Here is a 14,717-nt window from a genome sequence, read left to right on the forward strand (position 1 = left end):
TTTGGCGATATTCGAAACATCCTTAATATCGTCGGAAAATGCCAATCAGACGCCGAAGGCTGCTGCCTCGCGAGCACGGGAATTGGTTAGCAAAGCTCCAAGAGGACAGAGCTCCTCTCGTCATTTATTAATCATCATTGTTTGTTTTTTAACCTTTGCACTTTTTTTTTCTTTTTTTTTTTTTGGGAAAAGTGTCTTTTGCGACTTCATTAAATCAAATGTTTTTTCTACCAATGGAAGAAATTATAACTTTCCAACAAGCATGAAATGCGTAACAATACGAAGAATTCATTACCTGTGTCTGTACTTTCCAAAGCAAATAGCGAGTCGTGAATCTGCAGATATTATTATCTCTATCTACACTGACGAAACCGTCACCTTGAGGATCGATCGCCAAGTCTAAGCATTCCTTTTCTGCTCCCTAAAGAAAAGCAAAGATCAATTGAACTGTTTTCAACATTTAAAAATTGCAACCTTGTTCACTAACCGATTCGAGCCATTGGAAGGAGATAAAATGGAGGGAGTGAAGACTTTCATTCGTGAAGTAGATCCCAAGTCACGTGTTAATTTAAAAGCGAAGCATTGGAAGAAATGAGGTTTCTTTCGCTAATCTCTCGCAAAACGTGTCAACCATTTGTCGTTGTTACGTGACTTGGGGTCGTTGCCTCAGCTTTTGCTAAGCCAATGATTGGACTTGTTCCCTCCATTTTCTAATTCTTGCTCTAAGATTCGAGCCTCTGTCAGCTAACCAAACCGCCGAATAAAGTCTTTTCATCTATTGAAAAGGTTTCGATCGACGGTTCGTTTGTCAGACTGAGGTTCGAATCTGCTCGCGAACAAGACCGTTCCCATCATAATTATATCTTTTAAAATGAAATAATCGAATTTTAAGCGCTCCAACAGTGAAATTATGTCCGCCTAATCTTTCAGACGTGGAATCTTCTGTTCGTGAACGTTTTGGTTTTGGACCTACGGCCAATATTCCCTCCCGCATCCCACGCGTATTAGCGCTAGTTTTATTGTTGGTGACGTCAGAGCGTTACTCGATCTGTGATTTTTCTAAAAGCTATAAAATCCTCATATATATATATATATATATATATATATATATATATATATATATATATATATATATATCTTACTAATATTATATATGCGAAAGTTTGTCTGTATGGATGTATGGATGTATGGATGGATGTTTGTTACTCTTTCACGCAAAAACTACTGAACGAATTTTGATGAAACTTTACAATAATATAGCTTATGCATCAGAATAACACATAGGGTAGTTTTCGTCCCGTTATGGGGGGCAAAACCCCCTTAGGGGGGCAATAAAACACAATTTTTGTATAAATTCTCTAATATTGGGATGAAAAAATACTTGCACATATTTATATTATATGTCCATCGAAAGCTCTGATTTTTCTGCTGAAGATGGCACCTGTTCGAAATTTCTATGTAGAATAAAAAACGAGTTATGAGCTTTTTAGATCCATGTTCGAAGGCTTTCCTCACCTCAATACAGTATTTAGTGTATCATCTCAACTCCCTGTCGATAGCGACAATTGTTGTATTGTTGACTTCTTTGCTTTTCGTGATTGTTCAAGGTTTTTCTCAAGTCAAATCTTGAAGTAAGACTTTTTGCACAAGATTGGCAAATAATACATGATTTGGCTGATGATTTTCCATTTAAACGGAACTTTAATGTAATTAATGGTTTTTATTATTATTTATGCTAATTGAACACTTACTCATTATCCAAACAACCAGCAGATCGCCAAAATTTTTGCAGACAGATTTCCGTAGCTGATGCATTTGGCAGTTTTTTCAACGTTGCTGTTTTTGAAGCCGAAGACTACGTCATAATGTTTCTCAGCTTTCACCATGTAAACAAAATATCGCCAATCAAAGAATTTTCAAAAGACTTTTTTTACTGTGTTAAATAATCCAGCAACTAAATTAGGCAAATCCATAAACAGCACAAAAACTTCCATTAATTTTCCTTTTTGCACAATTTCAAACAATCACCAAATTTTATTACTTATTTAGGTAACATTTCGGATGAAACTCTTTAGCGCCATTTTATGGTGACCAAAAATATCTCAGCATCTGGCGACGATATCTCTACAACGAAAATTAATATCATATCGTTTTACAAAGTAAGGAAAGAATGGGGGAGTATCATCGAAGGTACTCCGAAACGACTTTCGCAAATTCGATAAAATCACACCAAGAGCCACAATGATTAAATTTCCCGAAATAACTAAAGCAAGTATAAGGGGATTACGAGCGCAGCTACTTTTTTTTAATCGTTTCGTACTTCATTAGCCATACAGAGAAGGTTTCAGACTCCATGTTAAAAAAAAAAGTATCAACAGATTAATCTTTTTAAACATGAGAAGATTAATTTCATGTTTTTTAAATTTGTATATGCTTAAATATAGTGCTTTCGTTTCTAAATCAATACTACTTTGTTCTTTATACTTATTGCTATTTTAGTTTTATGGGTAAGGAAGAAACTCGATTTTTAATCACGTCAAAAAGGTGTTTTAAATTCTTTCACTTAAAACAGAAAACAAAAGCAAGTAACGATTTTTTCTAATAATTATTACTGACCCAGGCAACGCCGGGTATTTTTGCTAGTATATATATATATATATATATATATATATGATTATTTTATAGCTTTTACATGAAAGTTAGTCCATAAATAAAGATTTCTACGTGATAGTAGAAGCAACTATGGTTTTAATAGCATCAGAAAAAAACTCTGTACTATTTTTGTATTCAATTTTTCTTCAAAGAATTCACGTCAGTGGTGGAAATTCTTTAATGAGGTTGATCTATAGCCTTAATCTATTTTTCAAAAACCATTTACGATGTTATGCGCATGGCCGCGGAGTCGGAATCGAGAGTTGAAGGTTTAAAATTCCAAGAGTCTGAGTCTGTCGTTTTCCCGGAAAGTCCGCAACTCTGCCAATACTCGCGGAGTCAGACTGATTTTGGGGATAAACGAGTTGGAGCCGAAGGTTCTAAAATTCCCGGATCGGTCATTTTTCCTTTGATTTCGCAACCCTCGTCGCGCAGCACCAGATACTTCCCTTCCGTCTTTTACTGAAAGTTGAAAAATGCATATGAAAATTGACAAACAATAGGCACCACACGCACATACGAATATATTTATTACATATGAGGCAGTGAGAAGCAAAGGGATGCATGTGAACATTTTCAAGTTTTGAGTAAAACGCGTTTAAAGATTAGCTCCTAGGTAAGCTTCCATTGAAATTTTTTTCTAAATCATACTGTGTAGCAACCACTATTAGGGCTACCAGTACCATCTTCTGCCCCAAGAGAGAGGAGAGGTTTACCTACCATGTGTACTAGTTATCTTGGGAAATTTTTAATTTTGCCACTTGCATCCCTTTGCTTCTCACTGCCTCATTATGCTCATGTATTTCCTACACAACAGGTCCATATCATTTGCTGTCTTGCTTTTCATATTTGCTTACACTTCACAATGTCACAACATGGTTACTTGCCTAATTTCTTATCGCTCTTACTATTGTTGCATATTTTCTTGCTTTTTTCTTATTTTGAGCAATCACGATTGCTTATTGTTTTCACTAGAGCGTAGTTGATATCCTTTGATTTTTTTTTCCCTATGCTTTTAATGCAAACTCCTTGGTGCACGGACTTCCACGAGCATGTCCCTCCTCTTCAGTGGAGGCGTCCATGTCCGCTGGTCACTTTTCCCCCCAGAGTCCCTCGTATTTCTATTTGTGGTTTAACCAGCTGTATGAAACCCTGAAAACAGCTCTTGAATTTTTGACCCAGACCAGAGACTGCTTAATCCCTGGGCCAGCATCCCCAGAGGTATCGTTTCACTTTGAGCACTTTGTGGCCACGAGCACATATTCAACGTCCTCCAGTCACCATTAATGAAGACGGTGGATGTTCGACCCGGTAGGATTGAACCCGGGACCCTCCCTTCATAAGTCCAATGCCTTACCGACCAGGCCACCACATTCTATGTCTTTTGGTCCACGGATCTCCGAGAACATGTCCCTTCCTAAGATCGGTGGCGTCCATATGCCTAGGAATCGATTTTTTTTTTTAACGACCTTCTCGACTTTACACACGATCCTTTTTACGCGAAAACAGTACTCAGAACATAACATCCAGAATCCAGCCCATGGCATTCATTTGAATTTTGACGTCTTGAATTCAAATTATAGCGATAGAAGCAGTTAGTAGAAACAAGAAACCCAATGAGTGGGGCCTATTGCTATTCGTGCTGGGGAAAAACATACTTTGAATCCGAAATTTGAATCAAAAATCAATTGAATGCCTTTTTTAAAAATTATTTATCTAACAGTAGAACTTAAGTGCTGAATTCGATTTGCGACTGTTCTACGAATGTTTTCCTTTAACCACTTTATAACTTCCTTACAAATCTTGTACCTTTCTGCCACTTTGATATTTCTATTCACGGGTTCTCTGTACTGTTGGCTTACCCTACGTCCCCTTAGTCCTCTATTCAGTTCGAATTTCACCGACTTACTTGCACTAGCGCCCTAAAAGAGCTCTGAAGTGATCCCTCTAGGATGGAATGGGGGGTGCCAACATAAAGAGAAACATCAGCTGAGCCATGACTGCACAAGACTTGTACGTTACCTTCTGGCAGCTGGAAGAAAAAGAAAATTTATAATTACGCTTCTTCCATGCAACAATTTCGGCCACATAAATCACAAATCATTGAGAAACACGCAAATAACTCTTTCAAAGATACAATGGAGTGTCTTTATCTGGAGTATTTGCGTGCTCAACTTTTTTTTTCGTATGGTTATAGGCGACTGGTGCATCAAAAAAGAGAGAGGGGTCAAAACAAGTGTGGAGGATATGGGGCGTGGCCCCTAAAGCTGATTTTTGTGTGTAAAATTGAGCTATTATATTTAAGGCTTTTAATATTACTGATTTAGTAACTTCTAAAAATGTGAAATATGGCATTAAAAATCAAGACAGATGGACACCGGGAAAATTTTTACATTTTTAAGAAATAAGATGAGAAAAATTCATTTATTTGAAATTTTTACTTTTTACTTTCGTAAAATAAATCAATCCATCCAAGTGAGGAGGAATGGCCATTTTACTTTTGGAAGTGAGGGTGCAGTTGCTGCCCCTCTTGCCTCCCCTCACGAGCCGCCTATGCGTATGGCCAAGGCCGTATCCAGATATTTTTTTCGGGAGGGGCCCGGTTTCGCACATTTCCCAAACGCACACACATACATACACACGTCTTAGTTTCGTTTTTTAATGCTCCCGCTTTTTTTTTTTTTTTTTAATTTCTTATTATATATTTTATTTACCTTGTAGTGAGAAAGTTAACAGGAGAGTGGCCCTTTAAGTGGGAAATAGAGTATCCATAATTTCAGGAGGTCCGGGGGTTTTTCCCCCAGGAAATGTTTTGAAAAATTGATACAATTTGTCCTCTATTTTGTGGCTTTATATAGGGGTAATTGAGACTACAAAAAAAATAGGCAATCAAAACCTTTTAAAAGTTATTCACAGAAAAATAGTTTAGTTCACAAAACTTCATCTTGAAAAATATGCTGCAAAAACGCGAGGATCGTGACTTTTGCATTTTTTACGCAGGATGTATCAAAGAGCTGAATTAGGCACATCTTGGTAATCAGATGCTAACTTAATCAGAAACTAGTGGCCCGACCCTTGGGGAGTCCCGAAATAGTGTAAGTTTTATAAGAGTTGGGGGGGGGGGGGTAGTCTACCTAACTGACAAGAGGTCCACTGCCGAACTAACTTGGACGGCCCTGAATTGCACTGGGAAAGAGAGCAGGAAGTCCTAATATGTGTCTGAATTTCAAGTATGCTTTGCAGCTAATGAGAACTAGAATTGCTTATTCTGTATTTCTTCAAAATTTCACTCGTTTACTAGTTACATAATTAAGAGTTTAAAAAACTATGTTATTTTTCTTTCTGGAACAAGAAAGTAAAAAAAAAAAAAAAAAAACCTTTCTTCTGTTTTAAGTTACAAAACATTTCGGGTTTCGAGGGGGGGGGGTCCCCCTCTGGATACGGTCTTGAGTATGCCGGTATGGAAGATTTCAAAAGAAAAAAAAAAAAACTCAAAAGAAACAAGGAAACAGAGTAAAAAATAGCACCAAAGCAAACAAATAAACAATGAGCATCCTGATATAAAAAATAGCCGATAACCGAGTAACCTGCGTGTTTCAACAATGAAACTTGCGCCACGGCATGATAATTTGATACTATGTTTTGGTAATGATAATATGCAGGGAAAGGCTGGAGTTATGGTTACAGTTTCAACTATGAAAACATCACCAAACAGGTATTGGTTTCGTTCAAATGTAGAAACAATTTTCACCCGTCATACCTTGACGGGCGACTTTCTAAATGAATAAAATAAGTCTATAGCGTAGTCTATAAATCAAGTTTCTGTCCACTACTTCTCCCAGAGTGATTCAGCATTCAAAGCAGGGCATCGACTCGACTGTACTGTACCCAACGTTTCGAAGTACAGCATAACTTGCAAACTCGGCTTTGGACAATGTTAAACCAGCGTTGGGACTTTAATAAGCAGTCGCAGCCAGTAGTAAGGTGAACGGCAGCAACTGATTTCCTTCTTGGCTTTAATGGAAAGTCCAAGATTCCATCCATACACACTTTTTGTTTATCACTTTCGGAAAAATTCTTCCAGAATGCGTGCCGAGCAGGGTTCGCGCTGCGTGCGGGATTGCTCGATTCCCACAAATTTTTCTAAAATCCCACATAATAAAAATCCCTTTGTGGGACTGTTCCTACAGCTCTTCATTAGCGGACATTACGTTAGAAAGGTCGTAAAATTTTTATCTCGATTTTTATATTTTTCTTAGCAGTAGAATGTGGGATTTTAGCCACAAATAAACAGAAATAAAAGCTAATAGCTTTATTCTTTGGGACTTTTTGGGTTCACTGAACGATCAAACACCTTTTGAAACTTTGTGTTTACCTTCTGTGCTTAGCTGTACCAAACAAAACGTACTTTTTGATCCATTTTGCATCGGAGTTACACCAAAATGCTTTCGTTGACAAAATCGAAATTTTATGGTTTTATTTTTCTTTAGGAGGCATTGATGCATTTTTAATAAAAATTTAGAGTGCACAGCATTTAGTAAATGATTTGAGTTAAAGAAAGAATATTGCTTATGTAGCAGAAATTAAGAGATTTTAATGCTAACTTTCCTTTAAAAAAATTTAATCGACGTCTATAAACTAATGTACGTTTAGTCTAGCAAACAAATGGAACATTCTGTTACGAGTCCAGCCACTTCAAGAAATTCTTTAATGAAGACACAGTTCTTGAGAAAAACAGAGGAGATTTATTTACAACTATGTACAAAAAATGTAGTTAACAACTGCGAAATTAACCATAGTAGTTAGGCAAATATCAATTAACACCGCAAACTCAACGGTCATACAAGCCTTTACATGAAAATACGCAAAAACACAACGCAAAGGCTAATACACACTTTCCAGAGTAGCGACGAAAACGAGAATAACTCTTTATGCCGCGGAGGCTATTTATAAATCCTTGAAAAGTTTGCACAATATACCATTGAGAAGTTTCGATTACATTCTACCAATTTCTCGTATTTTCTTTTTATTCCATTCACAAATCTTATCTTTCAGAAATGGAGGGGCCATATACTTCATTCGAATATAAGGGGTTGTGTATTCATTACATGAAACTATTTACAGGTTACGTTACTAAGACAATTTTAGATGAAAGATAATGGAATAAACGCCAAATTTAGCCAGATTACCACAAATTCATCATGAAAATAATTACTATTTACAAAATTTGTAACAATTCTCTTTCGAAATTATGCTCGTTAAATAAGTTTTGTACTACATGATGTGCAAATAAATGTTTTAAATAAATATTTCCCTAAAATATTTGATCGATAAAAAAAGTAAAAATACTCCTAGTTCAATTTTAAAGATCTCATTTAAAAATTTTGGTCAGAGTTCGAGATCTCGATCTCAACTTACTTTTTTCACTAGTGAACTCTGGTGCCAAGCATAATGATGCAATTAATAAACTAAAATTTAGTGCCTAGAAGTGATTTTTACTATCACTCTTCTCTCAGTACGAGAGTCAAATTTTTTGAATAAATCAACTTTATGGATTTTTGCTGTGCGAATGGATGATTTTAAAAAATAGATTTTTAGTTGCAGAAAATAATTAACAAGCAAAATCTTATTTTCTTTACTTAAAAATATGTAGAACTATGAATAATGATAAGAATGATGATCGAAAATGATGACTAAATTCATGGTAAGATATAATGATAGAATTTATAATGATAGGATATATGATTGCAGAGTTTATGATGATATGATGATAAATTATGAGGATGGAGTTCGTAATGAGACTTGAAGAGTAAATTAATGATGACAGAAGATGATGACCATAGTTATGATGACAAGATCGATGATCAAATTTTTGATAATCAGATATGATTACACAGTTTATGATGACATGATATTATGAAAGAACTTGTACGGATAAACTGTGAGGTTAGAATTTGTGATGAAAAGATATAAAGATCGAATTTATGATGATAGGAGATGATTAAATGTGATGACAGAATTTATGATGATAAGACATAGATTACAGCGCTTATGATGATATATATGATAAGATGATAAATTATGAAGATGGAACTGGCGAGGAAAAGATTTGAAGAGTGAGCAAATGATGATAAGAGATGATGACAATATTTATGATGAGACAACTCGATGATCAAATTTTTGATGATGAGAGAGGATGGAATTCATAATGATAAAATATGACGATAAATTTTTTGATGGTAACAGATGATGATAGACAGGAATTTAGAAAATGATTTCTTACGTTTGATATGGTCAGAGGGAGTAGATTCTGTTCCGCATCCCAAGCTTTCAGCTGATTTCCACCTCCAGAAACGACTGTTCCTTCGCGAAGAAGCAACAAACAGCGGACTTCAATCTAAAATAAAAATAGAGCAGTAAATATTTTATTACTTACGAAGTACGTCTACTGTGCCTCAAGGGTCATAAGATTTCTCATTGTCTTTGAAATCGTCAAGAGGTTAGTGCCATACACTAATCAGCATCACTTCCCTTCGGGGACAATTCGTACCCCGAATTTCATTCGTTTTTTCACCACTTTTTGAGTTATAGTATCTGTAAAAAAGTGTTCCTTTACACACACACACACACACACACAAGGGAATATGTTTTCGAAATGCTCAAAATGGGCTCAGCACAGGGAAATCTGCCAATATTCGAAAATAAAACATTTAACAATTCTAATACTTTTTCTACATATTTTGCATTTCTATATATATAAAAATGGAGTTTGGTAAATTTGTTCCCTAAGATCTCAGAAACTACCCGGCAGATTTGGCTGAAACTTTCACCGTTTGTTCAGTTTGGTACTGGGAAGGTTTATAGACCAGTTCGAAAAAATTCCGATCGATAGTTCCCTTTTTATTCCAATTTTAGTCCCAATTTTCGCATAAATGCCCCAATATGGGGGTGGAAAAAAACGTGCACATATTAACATTATATGTCCATCGAAAGCGCCAATTTTTCTGCTGAAGATAGCATCTGTTCGAAGTTTCTAAGTTGTATAAAAAACGAGTTATGAGCTTTTTTGTTCCCTGTTCGAAGGCTTTCATCAACCCAAGTCATTATTTAGTGTGTCATCTCAACTCCCAAGAATTGTTGTATTGTTGAATATTTTTGCGTTTCGTCTGACTTTTTGAGGCTTTTCTCAAGTCAAATCTTAAAGTAACATTTTTCCACAAGATTGGCTAAAAATAAATGGATTTGGCTGATCATTTTACTTTTAAACGGAACTTATGTAATTAATGGTCTATTATTATTATTTATGCTGATTGGACACTTGCTCACTATATCCAACCAACCAGCGGAAATATCGTCAGAATGTTTTCAGAAAGATTTCAGTAGCTGATGCATTTGGCAGTTTTTTCTACTGTCGCTGTTTTTGAGCCCAAAGACTTCGTAATAATGCTTCTCAGCTTTCACCATATAAACAAAATATCGCCAATCAAAGATACTTAAAAAAAATACTGTGTAAAATAATTCAGCAACTAAATTAGGCAAATCCATAAACCGCACAAAAACTTCCATTCATTTTTCTTTTTGCACGATTTCAAACAATCGCCAAATTTTACTACTTATTTTGGAAACATTTCGGATGAAACCGTTTAGCACCATTTTTTTTTTTTTTTGACCAAAATTATCTCAGCATCTGGCAACAATATTTCTATAATAAAAATTAGTAAGGAGGGGGAGTATTATCGAAAGTGTCCCAAAATGATTCTCGCAAATTTAGTAAGATTTTAAACCGCACCAAGTGTTCACAAAAATTGAAATTTCCCAAAATAAGAAAAGCAAGTGTAAGGGGATCACGGGCGGCTACATTTTTCAAAACAGTTCGTACATCAATAGCCATACGGAGAAGGTTTTAGATTTTAAAAAAAAAGTACTAACAGATAAATATTTTTAAACATTTAAAGTTTAATTTCATATTTCGGAAATTCTGCAAATTTGTATATGCTTAAATGTCGTGCTTTCGTTTCTAATTGAATACTATTTTGTTCTTTATACTTATTGCTATTTTAGTTTAATGAGTAAGGAAGAAGCTCGATTTTTAATCGCGTCAAAAAGGTTTGTTTTAAATTCTTTCGCTTAAAACAGAAAACAAGGGCAAGTACCGATTGTTTCTCATAATTATTACTGACCCAGGCAACGCTGGGTATTTTTGCTAGTATAAACTAAAAAAGTTTTAATTGAAATTCTGAAAAAAAAAAAAAAATTGTTAATTACGATAACTTATCTCAAAGGTACAGAATGGTGCTGAAATTCCTTATGGTATTTCGTCTAGTACTCACATAATAAGTGGCATTAAGCAATCATGGCACCACTTAATTCTTATAGGCCGTGACAATCGCTGAAACTCATGGCCACAAAGAGGGCTCTACAGGAGAACCCCTGCTTCCATTACGTTGCCATTGATTGGTGGATGCAGGGGTTCTGTTCAGCGCCTCTTGCGGTCAAAATGGGCGACGTCCAGTCAAAAATAAACAAACTTTGAAACGCTGACATTGATTGGTGGATGCATGAGCGGATCATAGTTGCATCGGTTTAACACAGAAAAGTCAATAATTGTCAAGGCCCGTTGAGCGTTAGCGCCATCTAGTGGCGCCATGGTTTAATGCAACAGATACGATTTGAAGTTGATTCCTTTTTGTTGTTTGACACGCGGACTGACCTGATGCGCTTTCACTTCTTTCAGAATACGAAAAACATCTCTGGGTAGCAGGTTCCATAGCGTGATGTACCCAGATGAATCTCCAACCGCTAAAATAGAGTTGTCCACGAATGTCCAGCACAGAATGGTTCGACCAGAATGACCCTGAAAATAGAAATAAAATTCATTATCACTGAGTCATCCATTAATTTATCCAATTCATGTTGCACTTAACTTTCCGCGTGTTTTCGCAGCTTCACTGAACGACTGCATTCAACAGCCAATTCGAATCTCTGTCAGACAACCGAGCCTGTGATCAGATCCTTCTTAAAAGTTGAAGACTGGCGGTTCGGGTGTCCGACGATGGATCAAATCGGTTGGTGAATACGACAGTAAATGCCCTCTCTCTAGATTCAGTGGAGGATGTAACTATTGTGAGGCTTTAGAAGTTAAGCTCCGACCCTGACAATGTTTACCTCTATTCAGTAAATTACCGCCCAATAGCCAGGGCTAAAGCAGAAATACAATGAAATACACCGAATATACCATGCCTTGCCTTCAATCCTCGAGTTGAACCGAACCATTGCTTCGGTCACTCGTCTGGTCTGCGCTAATTCTACATTAGCTACCAGTTTGTTTGGCACTCTTGGTTTCCTTAAGAGGTTTTCCATCTCCAGCTCCGTCACTTTCCTATGCCGGGCTGATGAGTGCTAATAAGCACGAAACTGCAGTCCTCGGCTGGAAATGACTGAGCTGGCGGAGTATTTCAATGTTTACCTCTGTTTCGGAAAAAGGGGGGGGGGGAGGGGTAATCGGCGCTAAGTTGAGTTGAGGAACTTTCTTAGTAGTTTTCAAAAATATTCCAACTAAAATCCGAGCCAACAACACGTCTATTTTTCACTAAACTCCCCTAAAACAGGCAAACCTCAGCATTGTTGACACACGGTAGAAGAGTCAAAAACATCGAACTCATTGGAAATGGGGAAGGTAGTAAGCGCGATAAAGCAGATCAAGGCTTCTTCCATGTGTACCTTCACGTGGAGTTTGGGTTCGGCCAAAGTTTTCAGCTGAAATTTATTTCTTATTGTAAGAAAACGACTACGCTGGACGAAAGATTCTTTTGATTCGCCAATGCTTGATTACATTAATTCATGCTTCGCTTGTTTTCAACCAGTTTTGATTTTATCTCGCCCAAGTGCAAGCGGCACCAGTCCTGAGCTGCACTATTCACTGTTAAAAATTCAGGAAGATTTTCTGGTAATTGTTACTGTAAAATTGCATCGCCGACGCATCGTTGATTTTTACGGTAATTTATACCGGAGAAATAAGCGATCCCAGCGCCAACTGGTTGCTGTGGCCTACCGAGGAAACCGTAAAATTTTACAGTAACATTTGATTTTTACGGTAATAGTTACTGGCAACATGGATGCCAGTAACAATTACCGTAAATTTTCCGGAAAATTTTTAACAGTGTTCCCTGTTTCGATAAGTCATCAGGGTTGCCAGACGTCCCGGATATCAAGGGACAGTCCCATATTTTGAAAAAGTGTCCCGCGTCCCAGGGAACTTCAATACGGGACGACTAAAGTCCTGTTTTCTCGCTGATAACAATATTTTACAGAACGAGACATCACTTTCAAAGAAAAAAAAAAAGAAATAATGAGCAATAAGAAAATTATGTGGCAGTAAATGCCGAAATTGTTTTCGTTTTGATTTGGTTTGCATGTTTTTCGATCTCGATTCCGAGTCACAACTGACTATAACTGTATTTATGTCGAGGACTGCATACTAAGTGCCTTGCCTCCATTATTTTTTTATACCGATAGATGGCAGCACCATCACCGGATCGAACAGTTAATGAGAATTTAGAACTAGACCAGGAGCTAATAGCTACCTGGTGCTAGCACCCCCAGAGGTATCGTTTCACTTGGAGGACATTGAGACCACGAGCATATTTAACGTCGCCCAGTCCCCTTTAATGACGACGGTGGGTCTTCGACCATCGAGGTTCGAACTCAGGACCCTCCGGCCCCGAATCCGACACTCTACCGATCGGGCTACCACGGCCCTTGCATGTTTTTCGTTTTGGCGGCTGACCATAAGTCTTCAGCTCTTCTATGAGCAAAGCAAATGAGCTATGAGCAAAAGCTATGAGCAAAGAAGTCAATAACTTCTTCTTTGCTCATTGACTAATGTTAAATATATATCTGGGACTTCCTCGGCTCTGTGGTAGAAGCTTCGTCTTCGAAGCCAGAGGTGTGGGTTCGAATCCCGCCGGTGCCCTGGGTGTTATTTCCTTCTCTTGTGTTGTAAATCTTTCCTGTGTGTGTCCCGAGGCAGCCCGCTTGGCATGCAGTCCTCTATGTATGTGAAGCTGTTTAGCTTCTAAGTAAATAAATAAATAATTTAAAAAAAAAAAAAAAAAACATATCTCTGCGCATGCGTCGTCAATCACAGTGAAAACGATTTTTATACATAGATAGGCGACATTTTGTGAAGTTTAATGCTTTGTTGCGATCACGGTTCGCTAATATATATCACGATATATATCCGATATTTATTTTGAAAATATCATGATATTTTCGATAATTATTTTTTCGAACTACGATATTTGCGATATAAGTATTAAATGGAAAAATAGGATTAATATTATTCTTTTATTATTAAAAATAATCAAAAGCAATATAGTATATTTACATAACATATTAATTTGTCATTTATATAATGAAAATAATACTATATTCCTTCTCTATTTTTATGCATAAAATTTTAGATAATGTAACAATTTTATTTGGTCAGAAAAGAAATGTCTTATGGATGTGTACTGACTATATATAACGTATATTCTTATTTCTGAAATATATAAAATTCGTACAAAAAGTTAACCGAAGAAAATGAGTAAAGCATCTAATGCTTAAATAATTCTATTAAAATTAATAGAAATGTATCAGTTATGCTATATTTTATTTCCAATAGATTAAATTATCAAATTTTACAAATGATCGAAAAATATCATTTACACTTAAATGCCATTCAAAGTATGTAATTTTTTTTAAAAATGTATATATATGAATGTAAATAATGAAAGAAACATTAATTTTAGAATTAATGCATTATTATAATAATAGCATAAGAAAATAAACAGTGATTTGAGGAAGCAGTTACTATTCAATGATTTACGTTTGCACTGATTGAAAATATCGGATAGTTTCGATGTTTTCGAAAATATGATATTTTCGAAGCCTAGTTGTGATTGAATTTTTCAGATTTATTATGAACAGACGTTTCAAAAATATCCCTCCCCCTCCCCTTTTTCACTCCTGGAAGCGTGTCCCGTATTTACTGATCTTAAATCTGGCAACCCTAGCCATAGCGG

General features: G+C 36.2%; 1 long non-coding RNA gene across 1 annotated transcript; it reads right to left on the reverse strand.

Annotated features, from left to right (window-relative positions):
• Nucleotides 1-4,585: 4,585 nt before the first annotated feature.
• Nucleotides 4,586-11,480, reverse strand: LOC129225823 (uncharacterized). The gene is made up of 3 exons (XR_008580753.1): nucleotides 11,363-11,480; nucleotides 8,936-9,049; nucleotides 4,586-4,684 (listed from the first exon to the last, which is right to left on the reverse strand). It is a non-coding gene; the product is annotated as an uncharacterized LOC129225823 (long non-coding RNA).
• Between the last annotated feature and the right edge of the window lie 3,237 nt (nucleotides 11,481-14,717).

The sequence above is a fragment of the Uloborus diversus genome, chromosome 7, assembly GCF_026930045.1.
Source record: "Uloborus diversus isolate 005 chromosome 7, Udiv.v.3.1, whole genome shotgun sequence".
In the NCBI taxonomy this organism is placed as follows: Eukaryota; Metazoa; Arthropoda; class Arachnida; order Araneae; family Uloboridae; genus Uloborus; species Uloborus diversus.